We start from the raw sequence: 19,017 nt of genomic DNA, 5'->3' as shown, positions 1-19,017 counted from the left end.
TCTACTCAGTGCTCTGTGGTGATCTAAATGGGAAGGAAATTTTAAAAAGAGGGGATATATGTATACATATGACTGATTCACTTTGCTATACAGCAAGAAACTAACATAACATTGTAAAGCAACTATCCTCCAATAAAATTAAAACAAACAAAGAAACAAACAAAGCTTAGAACCTGAAAAGAAAGGGATGGTTGTTAGAAAAATAGACAAAAGAGTAACCATGGTCAGAATCAGGCCCATATGAAGTATCAGGAAATGAGGAGACAAATTACACAGATGGGACAGTGTAAACCTATGCAAATATGAGCAACGGTGAAAAACTCTGTAGAAGACTGTTGCCTCTTCATCTCATGGTATAGGTGAAGTTGCCAAAAGTCAGAAGGGCAGTTAGGAAGTAAAGGTGGACATACAGTGGAACAGAAAAAGAGCAAAGTAGAACTTATGAAGGCAGACTAGAACCAACAGGCACAAACTGAAATGCATATCTGTTTCCCACAGCCTCCAACCATGATGGTATAGCTGACCTGTAGGTGAAGCTGGAGACCCACACCGTGGAGCTGCATACTCAGCTGGCCCAGGACTTAGAGAAACTGTAGATCAAATGGGAGCTGGAGCGGCTGTGAACCCCCAGCTGCTGCCTCCGGCCAAGCAGGAGAGCCAGCTCATCAACAGCGGGAGCAATCTGCACCAGCACCCGGTGCCCCTCACCGACCTTCAGAGTAGAATGGCTATTGCTTCACTTCTGCCCTACAAATCTCACGCATATTTCTCTTGTGGCCAACCATAAACCCAAAACCATAATGAAAAAGAGGTTCTAGGAATATAGTTCCAACTTAAATACGTTGATACAGCATAGAACCACAACCACACGCTCCTCATAGGATCAGCTGAACACGTATTTTTACAGAGACCTCACACAGACTTCAGCTGAGCACACATTCTTACCTTGATGTTTCTTCTGCCCATTCTGTTTCCCAGACAATCACAGGTTTCACCTGGAAGCATCGCTTCAGCAAATCAATTGTGCAAGAACTCTGTTTTGGTCTCTACTTCTAGAAACCCAACCTAAAGCAGGCCCCATCATGCTAATGAGTTGTGACTGTATTTCATAGGCAACAGGGAGATGTTGATGGCTATTTTTTTAATTGAAGGTAAGCTAATTAGAAAGGTGACACAAGGTAATTATTGAATTACTGAACAAAGATGCCAACGGTTTTAAGGTACACTGAAAAAAAAATACCACTAATTAAACTATAAAACAATGCTTACTGATCACTTCATTATTTTATAGTTGCTGAAAGAGCTATTTTTAGAATTAAACATTGATTTTTATTAGTCATAACTTTCGTGCATACATTTAGAAAGGATATTAAAATGGAAATAAAATGGTTAAGGTATTTTCAAAACGTCTTCATAAGAACAATGTATTCATATGAAATACTGCATCATTTTCAACTCAGAGTGGTCAATATCTGTGATTTTACATTCTAAATCTTTCTCTGTTCCATCAAGAATGTTGGTAATACACCATTTCTTAAAGAACTGATGAAGAACTGAAAGCCATTAGTGCTTGAAAGTTAGGTGTGCAATCATATAAAGCTAGACTACTTTTGACTTTCTCTTTAGGAATGTTGTTCTACGATTATTCTAGGTTTGTCTGTTTTTAGTCGCTGACATTCATGCAGGTTATGATACTGGGACACTTGATGTTTGGGTGAAGACACTAATAACCTCATCATGACTACCATCTGGCTGACAGTGATTGTAAGAAGTATTCTAATTTCAAAGAAATTTAAATATGAAAAATTGTGTACTTAGAATCAGTAAACTATGGTGACTGAAGAGGAACTGAAAGAGGATAGATAATAATTAGGAAAATTGGCTACATGGCATCTGTGTTGGTCAAGGAAAAAGATGACAAGAACCTATACTAAAACATTAACACTAGATATATGAGACAGAATTCGAGTTGCATTTAGGAAGCAAAACTAGTATGGATAGTTAAAATAATAAAATCCTAAACAAAGATACTCTCTTGATACATTTTATATTAAAGGTTCTAGAGGCTATTAAAGGTTATTTTATACCGAATAACACAAATTTACAAATCTCTATGTATATAAAGACTGAAGCTCATAATCCTAAATTCGAAGAAATTTTTATGATTTCACAATTCTCAACAAATTTGTAGATGTATAGGTTCAGTTGAATCTGTTGCCAATATTAGGGTATTATTAGGGTACGCAAAAAGAGTAACTCTCACCCAGTTGATTTCCATTTGTTAATTAGACATTGATATTGGGCCTCAGCTTCTGGCTATGCTACTATTTACGAAGAGCTTAAGGAGTCTTGTTTTAGAACAAGACTTGTTTTAGAACTCATGAAATATGATAACACTTTACAGTGCAATACAAAATTGTTTTTCTATTCAGTTATTGATTTAGATTTATTCTCTTCCACTTCATGATTACATAGACAAATTTTACATTGACATATTAAAAAATGTTATTTTTTCTCAGGAAAGAATCCTTAATCGAACTAGGTTATGATGACAGAGTTATGAGGCAGTCATTGCAAAGATTTTGATAACACTGAGTAAATACTTGAGTTAGTGTGCTAAGAGATAGAATTTAGAATATAACATTGAAATGTAATTACAATAAGGTACAATGGCATAAAAATTTTAAAAGAAAATAAAGTATTAACCATGAAAAAAAATTATTTTTTCTGGCTATGCATTTTAGTGGGTTAAAGAAAACATCTTATTTGCATTAACAATATCTCCAGATATGCATATATGCATATATGTCTAATATATGCATATATATGCATATATATATATATATATGCATATATGTCTAATGTCAATTACCAAGCATATCCCTGACATTGGTTATTTTAATATTTTATAATAATTAAATGGAACCTTTAAAAGTTAAAAAAGACATTGATTGACATAGTATTATACTAGAAAGCAGATCATTTGACAAAAACATAATTTTATTAGCAGTATCTATCACTAAGTCAATTTTTAAAAAATTACTTGTAATTTTATTTTGCACCATGCTTCACCACATATTTTAATATAAAATATAATTCTTTGAAGAAACTGCATTATCAAAATTTGAAACACAAAACTTATCACTGGTTAATATATTAAGATGGGATGATGAATTCAAGTCTCTCATCAACCCCTCATATCATTTGTGATTGCATCCTCCAGGTGGGCCAAGTAGATATTCACAATATTAAACAGAAAATAAGGCTGAATATAGCCTCATATTTGGAATTGCCAGTTCTTGCAGATATCTTTCATATAGTTTTAAAAATAAACTGTAAAGCATCTGTTAAGAATCCATTTCCAACTGTCATCACATGTCTGTCATGCATATATTTAAGTGTTTTTTAAGTTATCACAGAAAATTTCAAATATACATAAAATAGAGAATAGTGTAATAAACTTCTGTATACTCATTGTCCAGCTCCAACAATTATCAACATTTCACCATTCATATTTTAATATGACAGTTTCTACTATAACTATTATTAACTATCACCACCACCATTTGAAGACTACTACTATGTGCTAATGTTTCAGTGAAAGTTCTTGGTTGTAAGCAGTAGAACAAAGCTGGCTAATTTAAGTGGAAAAGATTATTTAATAAAAATAACATAATCTATGGAAGGATCAAAAACTTCTTGAAGATAAAACATTCAGGAATGCTGCAGAAAGTCACAGTGAAGCTTCCTTAATTACCACTGGAAATTAAATGTAGCTTCTACCTTTACCATAACCCTTACCTAATAAGTTCGACATAGACCTTTATTTTATAAGCCTCTAGCTTCAGTGATGTGATTAGCAACATCCAGTACACATGCCTGTGCATAGCTGCAAGGGAGATGAGGAAAACCAATAGCTGGCTTCTGTGGTGGGAAGTATTCTAAGAATAACAAAATAGGACATTTCTCAAATATAGACAAACAAAATACTGTATGATATCAATTATATGTGGAATCTAAAAAATAAAACAAATGTATATATTGAAACAGAAGCAGACTCACAGATATAGAAAAAAACTAGTGGTTTACCAGTGGGGATAGGGAGGGGGAAGGGGCAAGATAGGGGTATGGGATTATGAGCACTGCACTAATTTTGAACTGAAAGAGATTATGTACAAAAGCCATCTACTACAATCAAATTCATCATCTTACAATAAGACAGTGAAGACCAGGGAGAATCTTCAAGTGCCTTATCCCAAGTTCTACCACCAGCAACCTCAGACAACCTTTGTAGCAGATCAGACTATCTGGTAGGATTGTGATATATGATGGTGCTTCTAATCAGGTATGCTGCCTTATTGATTGTGGGGAAACTGGCATCCCCAAATTCAGAGTCCATCTTCAGTATTAAATTATTTTGGAATACTCAGGATACCAGAACTGTAAATGATAGAAATAAAATGTCTAAAACAAACAAACAGACAATCAGAACTCCACACAAAGAGAAAGAAATGGTAATGGAACTGACTGACAAGCAGCAAAACATTCATCTATTCCCAAGGAAGAACATTTGATTTGTTGCTGCATTTGCTTGAAATCAGTCTCACACACTAATGCTGAAAGAAAAATTCAATAAAGAATCAGAACAATTTAATGAAGTTCAAATATTTGAAATTATGAATTATGTCAGGGGCTTTCCACATTGCACTGTTCATACCTTTTAGTGTATATTGACAGCAAGTCTGTATGGGAATGTTGGTGGCTAGAGGAGTACATAAAAATTCGGATAAAAAATTATCTGAAAATGGAGCTGGAGGAACCAGGCTCCCTGACTTCAGACTATACTGCAAAGCCACAGTAATTAAAACAATATGGTCCTGGCACAAAAACAGAAATATAGAACAATGGAACAGGATAGAAAGCCCAGAGATAAACCCACGCACCTATGGTCACCTTACCTTTGATAAAGGAGGCAAGAATATACAATGGAGAAAAGACAGCCTCTTCAATAAGTGGTGCTTGTAAAACTGGACAGCTACATATAACAGAATGAAATTAGAACACTTCCTAATACCATACACAAAAATAAACTCAAAATAGATTAAAGACCTAAATGTAAGAATAGACACTATAAAACTCTTAGATGAAAACATAGGCAGAACACTCTTTGACACAAATCACAGCACCTTTTTTGACTCACTTCCTAGAGTAATGAAAATTAAAATGAAAATAAACAAATGAGACCTAATGAAACTTAAAAGTTTTTACACAGCAAAGGAAACCGTAAACAATACAAAAAGACAACCTTCAGAATGGGAGAAAATATTTGCAAATGAAGCAACTGACAAAGGATTAATCTCCAAAATTTACAAGCAGCTCATGCAGCTCAATATCAAAAAACAAACAACCCAATCAAAAAATAGGCAGAAGACCTAAATAGACATTTCTCCAGTGAAGACAAACAGGTGGCCAACAAACACATGAAAAGATTCTCAACATCACTAATTATTAGAGAAAAGCAAATCAAAATTACAATGAGGTATCACCTCACACTGGTCAGAATGGCCATCATGAAAAAATCTACAAACAATAAATGCTGGAGAGGGAGTGGAGAAAAGGGAACCCTCCTACACTGTTGGTGGGAATGTAAATTGATACAGCCACTATGGAGAACAGTATGGAGGTTCCTTAAAAAACTAAAAATAGAGGTAACATAGGACCCAACAATCCCACTACTAGGCACATACCCAGGGAAAACCATAATTCAAAAGAACACACACACCCTAATGTTCATAGCAGCACTATTTACAATAGCCAGGACATGGAAGCAACCTAAATGTCAACTGACAGAGGAATGGACTAAATAGATGTGGTATATATATATATATATATATATATATATATATATATATATATATATATAAATGGAATATTACTCAGCCATAAAAAGGAATGAAATTGGGTCACTTGTAGAAACGTGGATGGACCTAGAGAGTGTCATACATAGTGAAGTAAGTCAGAAAGGAAAAAGCAACTATCATATAATAACGCATATATATGGCATCTAGAAAAATGGTATAGATGATCTTATATGCTAAGCAAAAATAGAGACTCAGACATAGAGAACAAATTTATGGATACCAAGGAAGAAAGGTGTGGGGTGGGAGGAATTGGGAGACTGGGATTGATAAATATACATTATTGATACTATGTATAAAATAGATAACTGATGGGCACATACTGAATACCACAGGAAACTGTACCTAATGCACTGTGGTAACCTAAATGGGAGGGCAGTCCAAAAGGGAGGGGATATCCGTATGTGTGTGGCTGGTTCATTTTGTTGTGCGGTGGAGGCTAACACAACATTGTAAAGCAACCATACTCCAATAAAAATTAATAAATTATTATCTGAGGAGATTTTTTGACCCTAAGAAATTTCCATTATCGAAAGTATATGTACAAAGATTACCTTTTCACATGTTTTTGAAGGACCTATTACTGCATGAGGTGAAATAAAGTTAAGAATAATTTTTTATTGTAAGTATCTTTTTTTCTATGGTACAAATGAACTTATCTGCAAAATAGAAATAGAGTCACAGGTGTAGAAAACAATCTTATGGTTACTGGGGGGGGGGAAGTTGGGGGGGATAAATTGGGAGATTTGGATTGACATATACACACTACTGTATATAAAATAGATAACTAATAAGGATCTACTGTATAGCACAGGGAACTCTGCTCAATACTCTGTAATGACCTATATAGGAAAAGAATCTAAAAAAGAGTTGATATATGTGTATGTGTAACTCATTCACTTTGCTGTATAGCAGAAAGTAACACAACATCGTAAATCAACTATACTGAAATAAAATTTTTTTAAAGTATCTTTTATCTTATTACTTACAAAATTGTTAAAGTCATGTTGTTATATACTTATAATTTTTACACTTATCGAGTGACTTGCCTAGGAGGGAATATTCCTAAAAATGGAATTTTGAAGTACAAAGAAATGCATTAAACTTTTGGCTCCATCATATCCTCTAGAGTTATACAAAATTACAGTGTGATAGTTGCATATGAAAATGTCCACTCTCCCACACATTACTGAATTAACATTTTCCAGTATAATAATTTAAAAGGAGTTTTAAAGTAATATTTCTTTGATTTCTCTTGAGGTAACATATTTTATAATTTATCTAATGTTATTCATTGAATTGCCTGTTGACGACCTTTCCCATTTTTCTACTGGAGTGCTCGCATGTTTTTTTTTTTTTATAAAATGAAAATTTATATTTAATCTCTCTCAGCTCTATGATTTTCTAAATCTGATGGTACAAAGCTACAGTTACTGCAAAGAAACATTATATAAATGTTTTTTATTATTGTCTAAGAACATTCTATGTATCAAGAAATATAATCTTTTGGTATATATTGCATCATTTTCCTATTTGTCTATTTTATGTTTGTTTGTTTATATACTTTAATTTGGTGTGAAGATGTTTTAAACACATGTCAATTCTAACACTTTCTCATTAGAGATTCAGTCATTAATCTTGAAAATGAAAAAAGTTATCCCTACCTCTTAGGTTATATAAATACCCACTCATAATTTCTTCATATTTCATGAGTTAATTTCTTCATTGAAAATTATGGTTTTTATATAATTCACTTTTATTTCAATTATATATTCGTGTGTATAAACTATATATATATTTACAGTTTCCCAAACAGTTGGCCATTTTTCTCTCCATCATCTAAATGATATAATATTTTCTACTTGACCTATTATATTTTATGTTCTCTTTTCTCTCTTCTTGTTCATCTTTTAGATTGATCACATATTACTATTACCAAAAATTCCATTTTTTAAACTTTCTATTAAGTTGTTAAGTATGCATTCTTTTCCTGGGTTACCTAAATATTATAACAAGCATCCTTGACTTATTACAATCTAATTACTTCTTATAAATAATTACTTCTTTAATAATGCTAATATTTGTTTTTAAAGAAATATGCAACAGGTTGCCTTTGAAGAAATTAGATAACTTTTGAGCATCCAGCCTGCTGAATGTCTGTTTTGGTTTGTTTAGTTTTGTTTTATATTTTTTTAAAATAGTGTATGTCCATAAATTATAGAGCAGATTAAAAGATAGATTTTTTACTCCATGAAGAAAATATTTACCTATTAAAATCTGGAAATGCAGAAAACTATTTGTCCATGGTTAGTGAGAATAGTGGATGTTGAAAACCATATTGTGAATAATAGATAAAATAACCGGTTTCTTAAAAATTGAGACAGATCATATATGGAAGATGTGGGTGAATAAGATTGAGAACAGTAATTGTTTCTATTCTAGAGAAAATGAGAGTGTGGAATGTGGGCTCAGCTGACCAGTACTAAATAAGTTAATGACCAGTTTCCAAGTCATCACAGGGCTGGACTGAAACAGTAGTTTTTCAGAGGGTGTGAGTGACTGATGGATGACAAGGTCTTACTTTTACTTATAGTTCATTGAGAGAGAAAAGAGAAATTGTAGCTCAAAGGGAAAAATTAAGAATTTCTTTCTCATTGTAAATCAATTTCAATTCTTCCAAATCAGGCTTCCTTTTCTATCATTGACTGAAAGAAGAATAAGAATTTACTATGGAATAACCTATCAGAGCTTCATAACACAGATTTCAGTATGTTTTAACAAGAGAGTACAATCTGTACAAGCTATAAAGATCATTTGAGAAACGCTTTGCTTTTAGTTACTGGATGAACTTGTGATGTGGCCAATGCTGAATTCATCTTTTTCTGAGTCTGTTTTACATGTAAAACACTAAGCCACAGTGTTATATTTAAGGGTTGAGCATAGTTACTATACCTGAGTTTGCAATGTATTGTTAAATTAGACATTATTCCATTGGTTCTTCTTGTTTACTATAACCACATGAAAATCTGACTTAATTTTCCATATTTGAATCACAAATCTACAGTTGTAAAGTTATGCAGCAATATGTTTAATAGGTTATTTAGCCCCAAGAACACTCACATGAACATATCTTCTTTGCCCTCCTCTCTACATCCCAACAAAATAAAAGTCTCGTACTTAGAAATCATCTTTTACTTATTTTTCTGTATAAATTCCTGTACTTATTCAGCTCTTAAGCTCAAATTTCTCTTCAAAATGTTTTTTCTCCATTTTCTCACATTAGCTCTGCCTGATTTTTGAGATATCCTCTTGGCCAATTTTACACTGCTCTCTTCATACTCCAATCTCAAAATAAGTCAACATGTGCCAGATTTTCTCCTCAAAAATAACTATTAAAACATATCCTTTTTCTCTCCTTCCTTCCCTCCTTCCTCCCTTCCTCCTTCGCTTCCTCCCTCCCTCCTTCCCTTCCTTCCTGCCTTCCTCCCTTCTTCCTTTCCTCATTTTGTCAAAAGTCATTAGAAGGGCAATAAAGGTTGGAGCTCATATAATAGATGGGTGTAGCATTAGTATCTTTGTTGGGTTTGGAGTTAAAACTTGAGTAGGGTAAGGAGGGCATCTACACTGAGAGAAGAAAGGGCTCCCTCATTATAAAGTTGGTATGAAGCATGAGAGATTGATCAAATAAGTGAGTATACTGAGAGCAGTAAGAGGTACAAATATGTTAAAGGGAATGGTTACAATAATCTGTGTGGTTTTAGAATTGAAAATTTTCATTGTGAATGCATGGTTAGATAATAGATATATAAATAACCTATATTGTATATTTTAGTACTGGCCCCTGAGAGGACCTCAAAGTAGAGACCTATTATAACAAGGAGATCATCTAACATCCATATCTTAGTTTTTAAATATCATTCTCCACTAATAGAAATTAGGGTTTCTTGGAGAAATGGTTGATCTCAGGCATGCCACAGGAAAGTACAAGATAAGCCTGTAAAGAAGGACATACTCAGAGAATTACTGGAACATGTGGTTCCATTTATCTATTGCTACATGACACATCACTTCAAAACTTAATGGTTTGAAATAATTTATTATTACCCTTCATGGTGGTAGAAGCTCAGCTGGGTGTTTGTTGCTTGGGGGTCTCTCAAATGATTGCAAACAAATGGCAGCTGGTTCTGGAATCACCTGATAGTCTGAGATTAGGTATTCAGCATAGCTTACTCAAATGACTGGTGATTGATGCTGGCTGTTGTGTAGGAGCTCAGCTGGGGCTGAATGTCTACATGTGTCTTTTCTACATGGCCTGAGATTCTTGGCTAATTTTTTTGGATTTTGAGAGGAAGCATTCAAAGAGCAAGCATTCCAAGAGAACAATCCAGAAGCTACAAGACTTCTTATGACTTGGCTTGGAAGTAATATGGTGTCACTTGTGCTACATTCTGTTAAGTACCAAAGGCAAACTCAAATTCAGTGTGGAAGGGGACTCTACAGGTGTGTAAATACCAGGAGGCATGGTTTGTAGGCAGGCCACCTTTAGATTCTAGATATCACATGTCTGCCCCCTGGCTTCAGTGGCTTACATCCCTCCCACAGGCAATACACTATACCCCAATGACCATCACCCCGCCCCAATCAGTATCAGGCTCAGTTCTAATATCCTGGTTTAAATAGACATCCTTGGAGATGGTTGCTCAAGTGCATTTCCTAAGGTGCAGGTTTCCAGCATAATAAACAGTAGGTTAGGTAAAATATGAGATGACTTTAACCGACTGACTTTATATTACAGCACCAGAATCACATATTGTAAACTGAAAGATGAAGTACTACCAGACCAGAATTCAATCAGAGATATTTAAGAAAAAGGAAATAAATTCATAGCAAAATAAAAGCTGGAAGCACATTATAGAAGAACATAGAAGATAGATCAGTGGTTGGCAAACTTTTCTGTAAAAGGCTATATAGTAAATATTTTAGGATTTACGGGCTACATACAGTCATTGTCACATAATTCTTTTTTGCTTTTCTTTTTAACCTCTAAAAATGTGAAAATCATTCTTAGCGTGTGAACCACATAAAAAGAGGCCATATCCAAGTTTGAAATGCAGGTCATAGTTTGCCTACTCCTGTGTTAGACCAATAATTAGTAGACAGTAGAATTATGAAAGAAATACAGCAACGTTAGTTATATTAAGTGGGTTTAAAAAGCAAATATTGAGTGTTTACGAGCAAATTTCTGTGTTAAATATTTCTTAGTTGTATATGAGATCTATATTTTAAATACATAGATACTGGAAATATATCTGGTTATTATAAAATCCTTACATCCAAATATGATTTCCAGTAATTATTAAATTAGGGTATTGCAGTTCTTCAGAAAAGTGCCCTTTCAGTTTTTTTTTTTTTTTGAGAATTGAAAAGGCAAATGTAAGGGTAATACTTTCTAATATCAAGTCTAACCATAACATTTTCTGTGATACATTTCTCCAATGTATATAATTTGCTTTCATACTACTCCCTGTTTAGTTACTAAATATTTCACTTGAACTGCCCAGGGCTGTTCATCTACCGGGCAGTCTGCTGAGGAAGCAGATGCAAATTGTGCTTGGTCATCATGCGCCTGGACTTTCTAATGAACAAACTATAAAAGTTAGTCATGTGGAGATGTGTTTTCCTACTTGTTATTGAACCTGTAGTACTGAGTACTCCCTGAGTTTTAAGAACGAAACTGTTGGAAAAAAAAGTTTTTCAAGTCATTTGTAGAGATGGAAATCAATTCTAAACACAATTACTTATAGGACGTTTCTACAGCGCTGGACTTCATGTCTAAATAAAAATTTTCCCTCTGGGGGAAAGAGACAGATGAACGATAGTGAACACAAAAGATCTTACTTGTTATTATCAAATCAAAGATTGATGTGCTTCTCCTGAGGCAGAGTTCCACTGTAGCTAAAAGCACAGGTTCTGGAGGCTAAAGACTTGGGTTCAAAACCTGTCTCTATAGCTTTGCCACTTGAGAGAAGCTGGGCAAATTATGTCTTCCATTTCCTCGTCTGTAAAATAGAGAAAACAATAGTATCTTAAATAGTATTCTTGAAATAATTCCATTAGTTAATACAGAAAAACTTAAAAGAGTGCCTAAAATTTCATTTTAAAAATGAAAAAAAAATTTGTAGGCTAAAATGGTAATTGAGAGTTCCCCAGATTGCAGTCATTCATGTGCAGTTTTTATAATTTCTTTTTTTTTTTTTTTTGCGGTACGCGGGCCTCTCACTGTTGTGGCCTCTCCCATTGCGGAGCACAGGCTCCGGACGCGCAGGCTCAGCGGCCATGGCTCACGGGCCCAGCCGCTCCGCGGCATATGGGATCTTCCCGGACCGGGGCACGAACCCGTGTCCCCTGCATCGGCAGGCGGACTCTCAACCACTGCGCCACCAGGGAAGCCCAGTTTTTATAATTTCTGTGTACTTCTATGTCCCATCTTCTTTAATTTCCCTCTTAATAATTGCTACATACATTATTACTTACCTGATATTTTTCTGCGTATGTAAGTGAAACATGATTTAAATATTTAAATATTAAAATTGGGTGATTGTTTAACTATTAATTAATGCTACATTTGAATATTATTTAAATTAATATTATCATCCTAAAGAAACACCAGTATTTTTACCATAAATGAAAGGTAACAAACAAACCTAAACAAAATAACGTTATTTATTTCTAACTAGATAATGGTGACTGCCAAATGCACTGAGTTATCTCCCTGCTTTTTCACTGATTAAAAGAAAAATTATTAAATGTTAGTGATGTTAAAAACCAAAATTTGTTTAACCAAACTGAGGTCTTCTCCTCAATAAAGTTAGAAAGAGTGAAGGAAATAGAAAAGGGAATAACTTTTTTAACTAAATAATTCATGTTCTTTTGATACCTTTCTTTTAATGCACCACCTAAAATTATGTCCCCCACACTTTGGAAAACACTACTATGCAGGAAGCTTTAGGGAGATCCTTAGACTTTAACTGGACTTCAGTATGAGGCCAGAGTTCAGGTAATTTTTGAGCTTCAACTCATTCTCGAAAAGGGAATGGTGCAAGCAAATGCACCAAACCAGGCACGTTGACCAGTACATTGTCACTAAATCCTTGGGTTTGTGAGGGGGTAAAAGAGCTGGAGAACTCTGTCATTCACATTGTACACAGGGCCTCAAACTCTAGGCTAGGCGAGGCAGACTGCAAGCAATAACCATCATAGAAGGATTCTGAGGTCAGGCTAATGTGGATAGTTTATGTCAGGCTAATGTGGATAGTTTATGAGGCTCAATTCAACATAGAACATGGACTCAAGAAGGCAAAACCTGGTTGCAGGAAAACCAATGCCTTGGCAGTTACTGTGGCAATGAAAAGGAATCTATGTATCTTTGCCATAAGAGCCACAGGTTGAATAGAAAAAGTGAGGAAGAGGAGAAAATGTGTACCAAGCTTCAAGGTTGGATGACAAGGAAACTCCTGGTACCGTGTCAGAATAAGAGATGGGGGCTTAAGGGGAAGCACAATGTTTAGTCTTAAAAACACTGAATTTGAGAGGATGATGTGGTATTCAAGTGATGATACTCAGTGACAGAAGTAGATTTTACACATACAAGTTAAATCATGAAGAGAGATATTAGCCTAGGAAACACTCTAAAGGACATACAGTGTAGAAAAGAAGAGACAGGGAAGCACATAATACATCAGGTAGGAACACTGAACATGCTGATGATGGAGGCTGCATGACTAGCATAGTGGTGGAGGGAAGGAGATGTCAGAATCCAGTTCAGTGTCTTGGTACCAAAATGGAAAAGAGAATTTCAAAAGATTGGATTCTCTAGTGCTCAGTGCTAGATAGAGATCAAGCAGATTAAGAAAATTCAAACACTGGATTTGACAAATAGGAGGTCATTTAGTAACCTTAGAAGACACAGTGATACAGGCATATAAAGATTAAAGTTAGGTGATCGATCAGAGAAAAGGGAAGCAGAAAGTATAAACTATCAAAAATGACTAATTACTTTTGTATCAAAGTTCTAGCTGCCAAGCTAAAGTTTAAATTCCTTATAGGCAGATATCAAAAACAATAATTACATATTTCCCCACCAATCTTACATGATGCCTTAAAAATGAGAAGTACTCAACATCTCACCATTGATTTATCCATTCATCTAATTGATATTCAGTAAGTGCTTACTGTTTGCCTCTCATTCTGTTAGGTGTTGGAACTACAACAGTTTCGTAGGACACAGATCTGCTCCCTCCCCAGGGTGTCCCAGACTAGAAGTGGAGAGAGCATAGTAACCAATTAATTAGAAAGTGTGAGAGCTCCCAACAGGGTTATAAAATCTCTAAGGAAAATGAACTCAACCCTGTATCTTGAAAGGTAAGTGAAGATTTCCTAGTTGTGTTCTAAACGTTCGTTACTAAGGTGATTAGAAAAGCCAGTAGTTGTTCAGATCTCTGTTAACAAGACTTGGAAGACACATATGGTTGGTAGGATTAAGCTCAAACTACTATGACCTGGAAGCCAGGCCTCCACAGTCAAACTCTAACATATCCTTGCAATTTCCCATCCCAGTGCTCCTGTCCTTCTGTCTCTGACACCAATTTTATTGTTCCTTGCTTCCAGGATTAATTTAACTCACCTTTCTTCCTAGTCAAGTCCCACCTAATCTCCCCATACATCCAGTGAAAATTCCTCCACGAAATCTTTTTGGTCTACTCCAATTCTAAATGACCTCTTTCTCCTCCAAACTCCTAAATTGCAATGAGCTATATACAATTTGGTGATGGGAATAACAAGATCATGAATTCCTTTGTAGTCATAAAACAGTGGCTAACTTTTATTGAGTGGGAATTTCTTAATACCCACCTTTGTTTCCCAGGCCCAAACCTCCTGCAATTCTGTTCACTCTCCTCTACCCTCCATTTTATATCTTTTATCCACAAAATACTGTTCAATTTGTGCACGAGCTTTTTTTTTTTTAAGTTTGCCCTCTATCAAACCAGCCTAAGAACTCTATTTTATCCTCAAATAACTTATTAAGATTTTATTTTAAACCAGTGTTTAAGACGAACTCTAGCTACAGTTGCTAAAATTTTACAAACTATATAATTTTATAATTATGTACAAGTAATAAGTCATATAATAAATTATCACATATATATGTATTAACTTGTTCTTAGAACTGGTCAAATAATAGCACAAAAGCAAATGTCACCCTCACAACAAAAGGCAGCCTAGATTTTGAGCCTCCATATACAAACCATTTATTACAATTACAGTGCTCACCCCTCTCCAACTCATTGCTCTCTACCAGATGAAAGAAAGAAAGATTTCTCAAGGACCTTTGCCTCTATCTAACAACCAATCTCCCAAACAAAAAACACAATTCAGTAATGTAGCTTGGAAACTTTCTAACCACAGGAGGACACTTTTCCTCTCAAATCAGCGCTGGGATGAGTAGGTCTCTACATTCTATTTAATTAGTGAGCCTTGTTTAGGGTTTTTCTAGGAGCAGGTAGTTTTCTTTCAGAACAATGTGCTACAGAGCTGACACAAGTAGATTTATACAAGGGGCTAAATCTTGACAAAACAGTAAACAGCAGTTCAATTAACCTGCTTCAGGGGAGCCTAATGTAATTTAAGAAATACAATCACTTCAGCTAAGGTTATAAGGTTTGAAACTAAGTTTATTGTCTGAAGGTAAATGCATCAGTGCTAGATGTTCCTTTGGCAACTAAACTTGGAACAAAACTAAACCAACAAAATGATGAGTGATAATTGACAATAGAAGAGTCTAGTAGCTGTCTAGATTCCCCAAATTAAATAGTAATAATAATACTCAGAAAATCCAAATCAATATAAAAATGTTTTCAACCTTGTTTTCTGATTTTAAAATATTAAAGAGTAAGGAACGAGGAGTAAGAGTTAGGATAAAAGTCACTAAGTGTCAGGTTTAGGAAAGACAAGTTTGACTGGGTATATGTACACTTGATTATGTGACTAGAGAAATGTTTAATTTTCCCTATGAGTAAAAAGAACTGTTTCCAAAAGGAAAACCTGAAAAGGGATAGGGCATTCTACAAAATAAACTATTACTCTCTTTCAAGTGGACGTTACCATTCCAGGCTGCTAGCGGCTGTTTTAACCTTTCAGTGTTTCAAACAAACCAATCCTGTAGAGTAACTTTCTGTATGCAGGACCATGAAAGAGCAAGGGAAGACCTACTGATGTACCTCACCAGTTCAGTCAGACTGGGTACTCCTTGAGATTTACTAGGCAAGAGCTGTTCTTGGCCATCATCAAAAAGTCTACAAACAATAAATGCTGGAGAGTGTGGAAGAAAGGGAACCCTCCTGCACTGTTGGTGAGAATGTCAGTTGATAGAACCACTATGGAGAACAGTATGGAGGTTCCTTAAAAAACTAAAAATAGAGCTACCATATGATCCTGCAATCCCACTACTGGGCATATATCCAGAGAAAACATAATTTGAAAAGATACACTCACCCCAATGTTCACCGCAGCACTATTTACAATAGCCAAGACATGGAAGCAACCTAAATGTCCATCAACAGATGAATGGATAAAGAAGATGTAGTACATATATACAATGAGATATTACTCAGTCATAAAAAAGAATGAAATAATGCCATTTGCAGCAACATGCATGGACCTAGAGATTATCATACGAAGTGAAGTAAGTCAGACAGAGATAGACAAATATCATATGCTATCACTTATATGTGGAATCTATAAAAAAAAAAAGATACAAATGAACTTATTTACAAAACAGAAACAGACTCAGACTTCTAAAACAAACTTATGGTTACCAAAGGGGAAATGTGGCGGGGAGGGATAGATTAGGAGTTTGGTATTAAAATATACACGCTACTATATATAAAATAGATAATCAACAAGGACCTACTGTATAGCACAGGGAACTCTGCTCAGTATTCTGTAATAATTTATATAGGAAAAGAATCTGAAAAAGAATGGATATATGTATGTGTACAACTGAATCACTTTGCTGTACACCCGAAACTAACACAACATTGTAAATCAACCATATTCCAATATAAAATAAAAATTAAATTAAAAAATAAAATGAAGATAAATAAAAAATTTAAAAAGAGCTATTCTGACCACCATCACCAGGGGTAGACACCCCACCCTGCCAACTGCATTTTTTTCTAAAGTACTAGGTTCCCATTTAATAATTTATTTCTTTGTAATAATAACGAACTGAAGAGCACTGTAGTGTACAAATATCTTTCTCGCCCATCATTTCACTTGTTTCTTATAACAACACTCTAAGTTCGTTCTCACATCATTTACAAATAAGGGAAATTTAGTGACTTGCCTAGGGTCACATAGCTAGTAAGTGGGATCTGAACTCTGGATTCTCAATTCTACATTATTCTTGTTCTTTATCACTGTGTTTTACACAACTGCACATATTTCCACTGGAATGGCTTAGAAAAGTAATTTTTTTTCTGTAGTTTCTGAAAATAGCCAGAGTATTTTCTCCTCATCTAAGGTTTAGTAATATCAAATCAAAATTTTAACTCTGAGATTTATGATAAGACACATCATTCATATTTCCTTGTGAATGAATAATATCAATTCACTGAAATTAAGCAAATGCAAACTGAAATGAATGCAAGATACTATTTTCACTTTCTTGATTGGCAATTTGTAAGTTTGATAATAACAAGACTTTATGGAGGGAATAAGTATTTGTATGCATTGTTTGTGGTAGTATAAATTATAATTTTTTTTTTTTTTTGCGATACCCAGGCCTCTCACTGTTGTGGCCTCTCCCATCGCGGAGCACAGGCTCCGGACGCGCAGGCTCAGCGGCCATGGCTCACGGGCCCAGCCGCTCCGCGGCACGTGGGACCTTCCTGGACCGGGGCACTAACCCGCGTCCCCTGCATCGGCAGGCGGACTCTCAACCACTGCGCCACCAGGGAAGCCCCAAATTATAATATTTTTGCAGGGCAATTTAGCAATAGCCATCAAAATGTAAAATGGATATTTCATTTGACTCAGCATTTTCACTCTAATGATTTACTTTATGTGTGTATAATGGTAAAAGTTTACATATATACGTACTATACATACATATATACATATATACACACACACATAAATACACACCTGTATATACATACACACAAATATATTTATTTTTACATTGCTTTATTAACCATAACTTTGGGAATAAGGGGAAATGGCCATCATTTGAAGAATGGTTAAATTAATGATGATCTATGTATATACTGATGTATCTCCAAAATAAATAAGAGGAAAAAGCACAATTTTAATAAAATCCCATTTACTATAAAAATTATGTAGGTATTTGCATTTTTTTCTTAAAAGTTATGAAGGAAAGTGAGAATAATGCTTACATTTGGGAAGAGGTATCAGGGGAGTGTGGGAGAGATGCTTACTTCTCATATGTTATCCCTTTTGTATAGTGATGAATGGTAATTATGTGCATTTATTACTCCCTAGCTAGTGTCATTTACGTGCAACAATCCTTTTCATAATGAATCTTTAAGTTTGCCTCAGATTCCATGATTTACTATTGAGCAGTAATAAGATAGTCCACACCATGTTAAATTGTATCTTGAATATTTGCATTTTTCAAGATTTATGGACTATGCCATCTGATGGGACTAATAAATTCACTCTGTTGACTGGGAAGCTCATCTTTGCATTTAACAATCCTAGGCACAAAATGGTTAGAAACAGCGGCTGAGTGTAAAAGTAAGATAGGTATCTGAGTCATTCAAAATATACCTTCAAATATACCTTCAAACAAACACCATAAATATGATTGCCTCCAATAATACTCCCATGACACCCAGCAATGTTCAATCTAGACATGATGCAAGATAAGATAATTGCTAGAACTACATCTCCACTTGTTTTTTGTCTTTGCCTTCATGCCTTACACAGGACATTGTTACACAGATTCTCCCCCATGAAACTCTGAAAAAGAATATCACCAGAACTGAGGGGGAAAAAAAGTGCATAGAAAGGTCAGTAG

General features: G+C 34.8%; 1 protein-coding gene across 1 annotated transcript in view; it reads right to left on the bottom strand.

Annotated features, from left to right (window-relative positions):
- Positions 1–19,017, bottom strand: part of LOC131757746 (SCAN domain-containing protein 3-like) — a 721,112-nt gene that overhangs the window by 260,472 nt on the left and 441,623 nt on the right. Inside the window, exon 7 of the mRNA XM_067034715.1 lies at positions 11,817–11,977. The gene's annotated coding sequence lies outside the window, so the exon portion shown is untranslated. The remainder of the gene's footprint in view (positions 1–11,816; positions 11,978–19,017) is intronic.

This window comes from Kogia breviceps, chromosome 5, assembly GCF_026419965.1.
Source record: "Kogia breviceps isolate mKogBre1 chromosome 5, mKogBre1 haplotype 1, whole genome shotgun sequence".
NCBI classification, from domain to species: Eukaryota; Metazoa; Chordata; class Mammalia; order Artiodactyla; family Physeteridae; genus Kogia; species Kogia breviceps.
The sequence above is the reverse complement of the archived record's forward strand: the minus strand, read 5'-3'. Positions and strand labels throughout refer to the sequence as shown.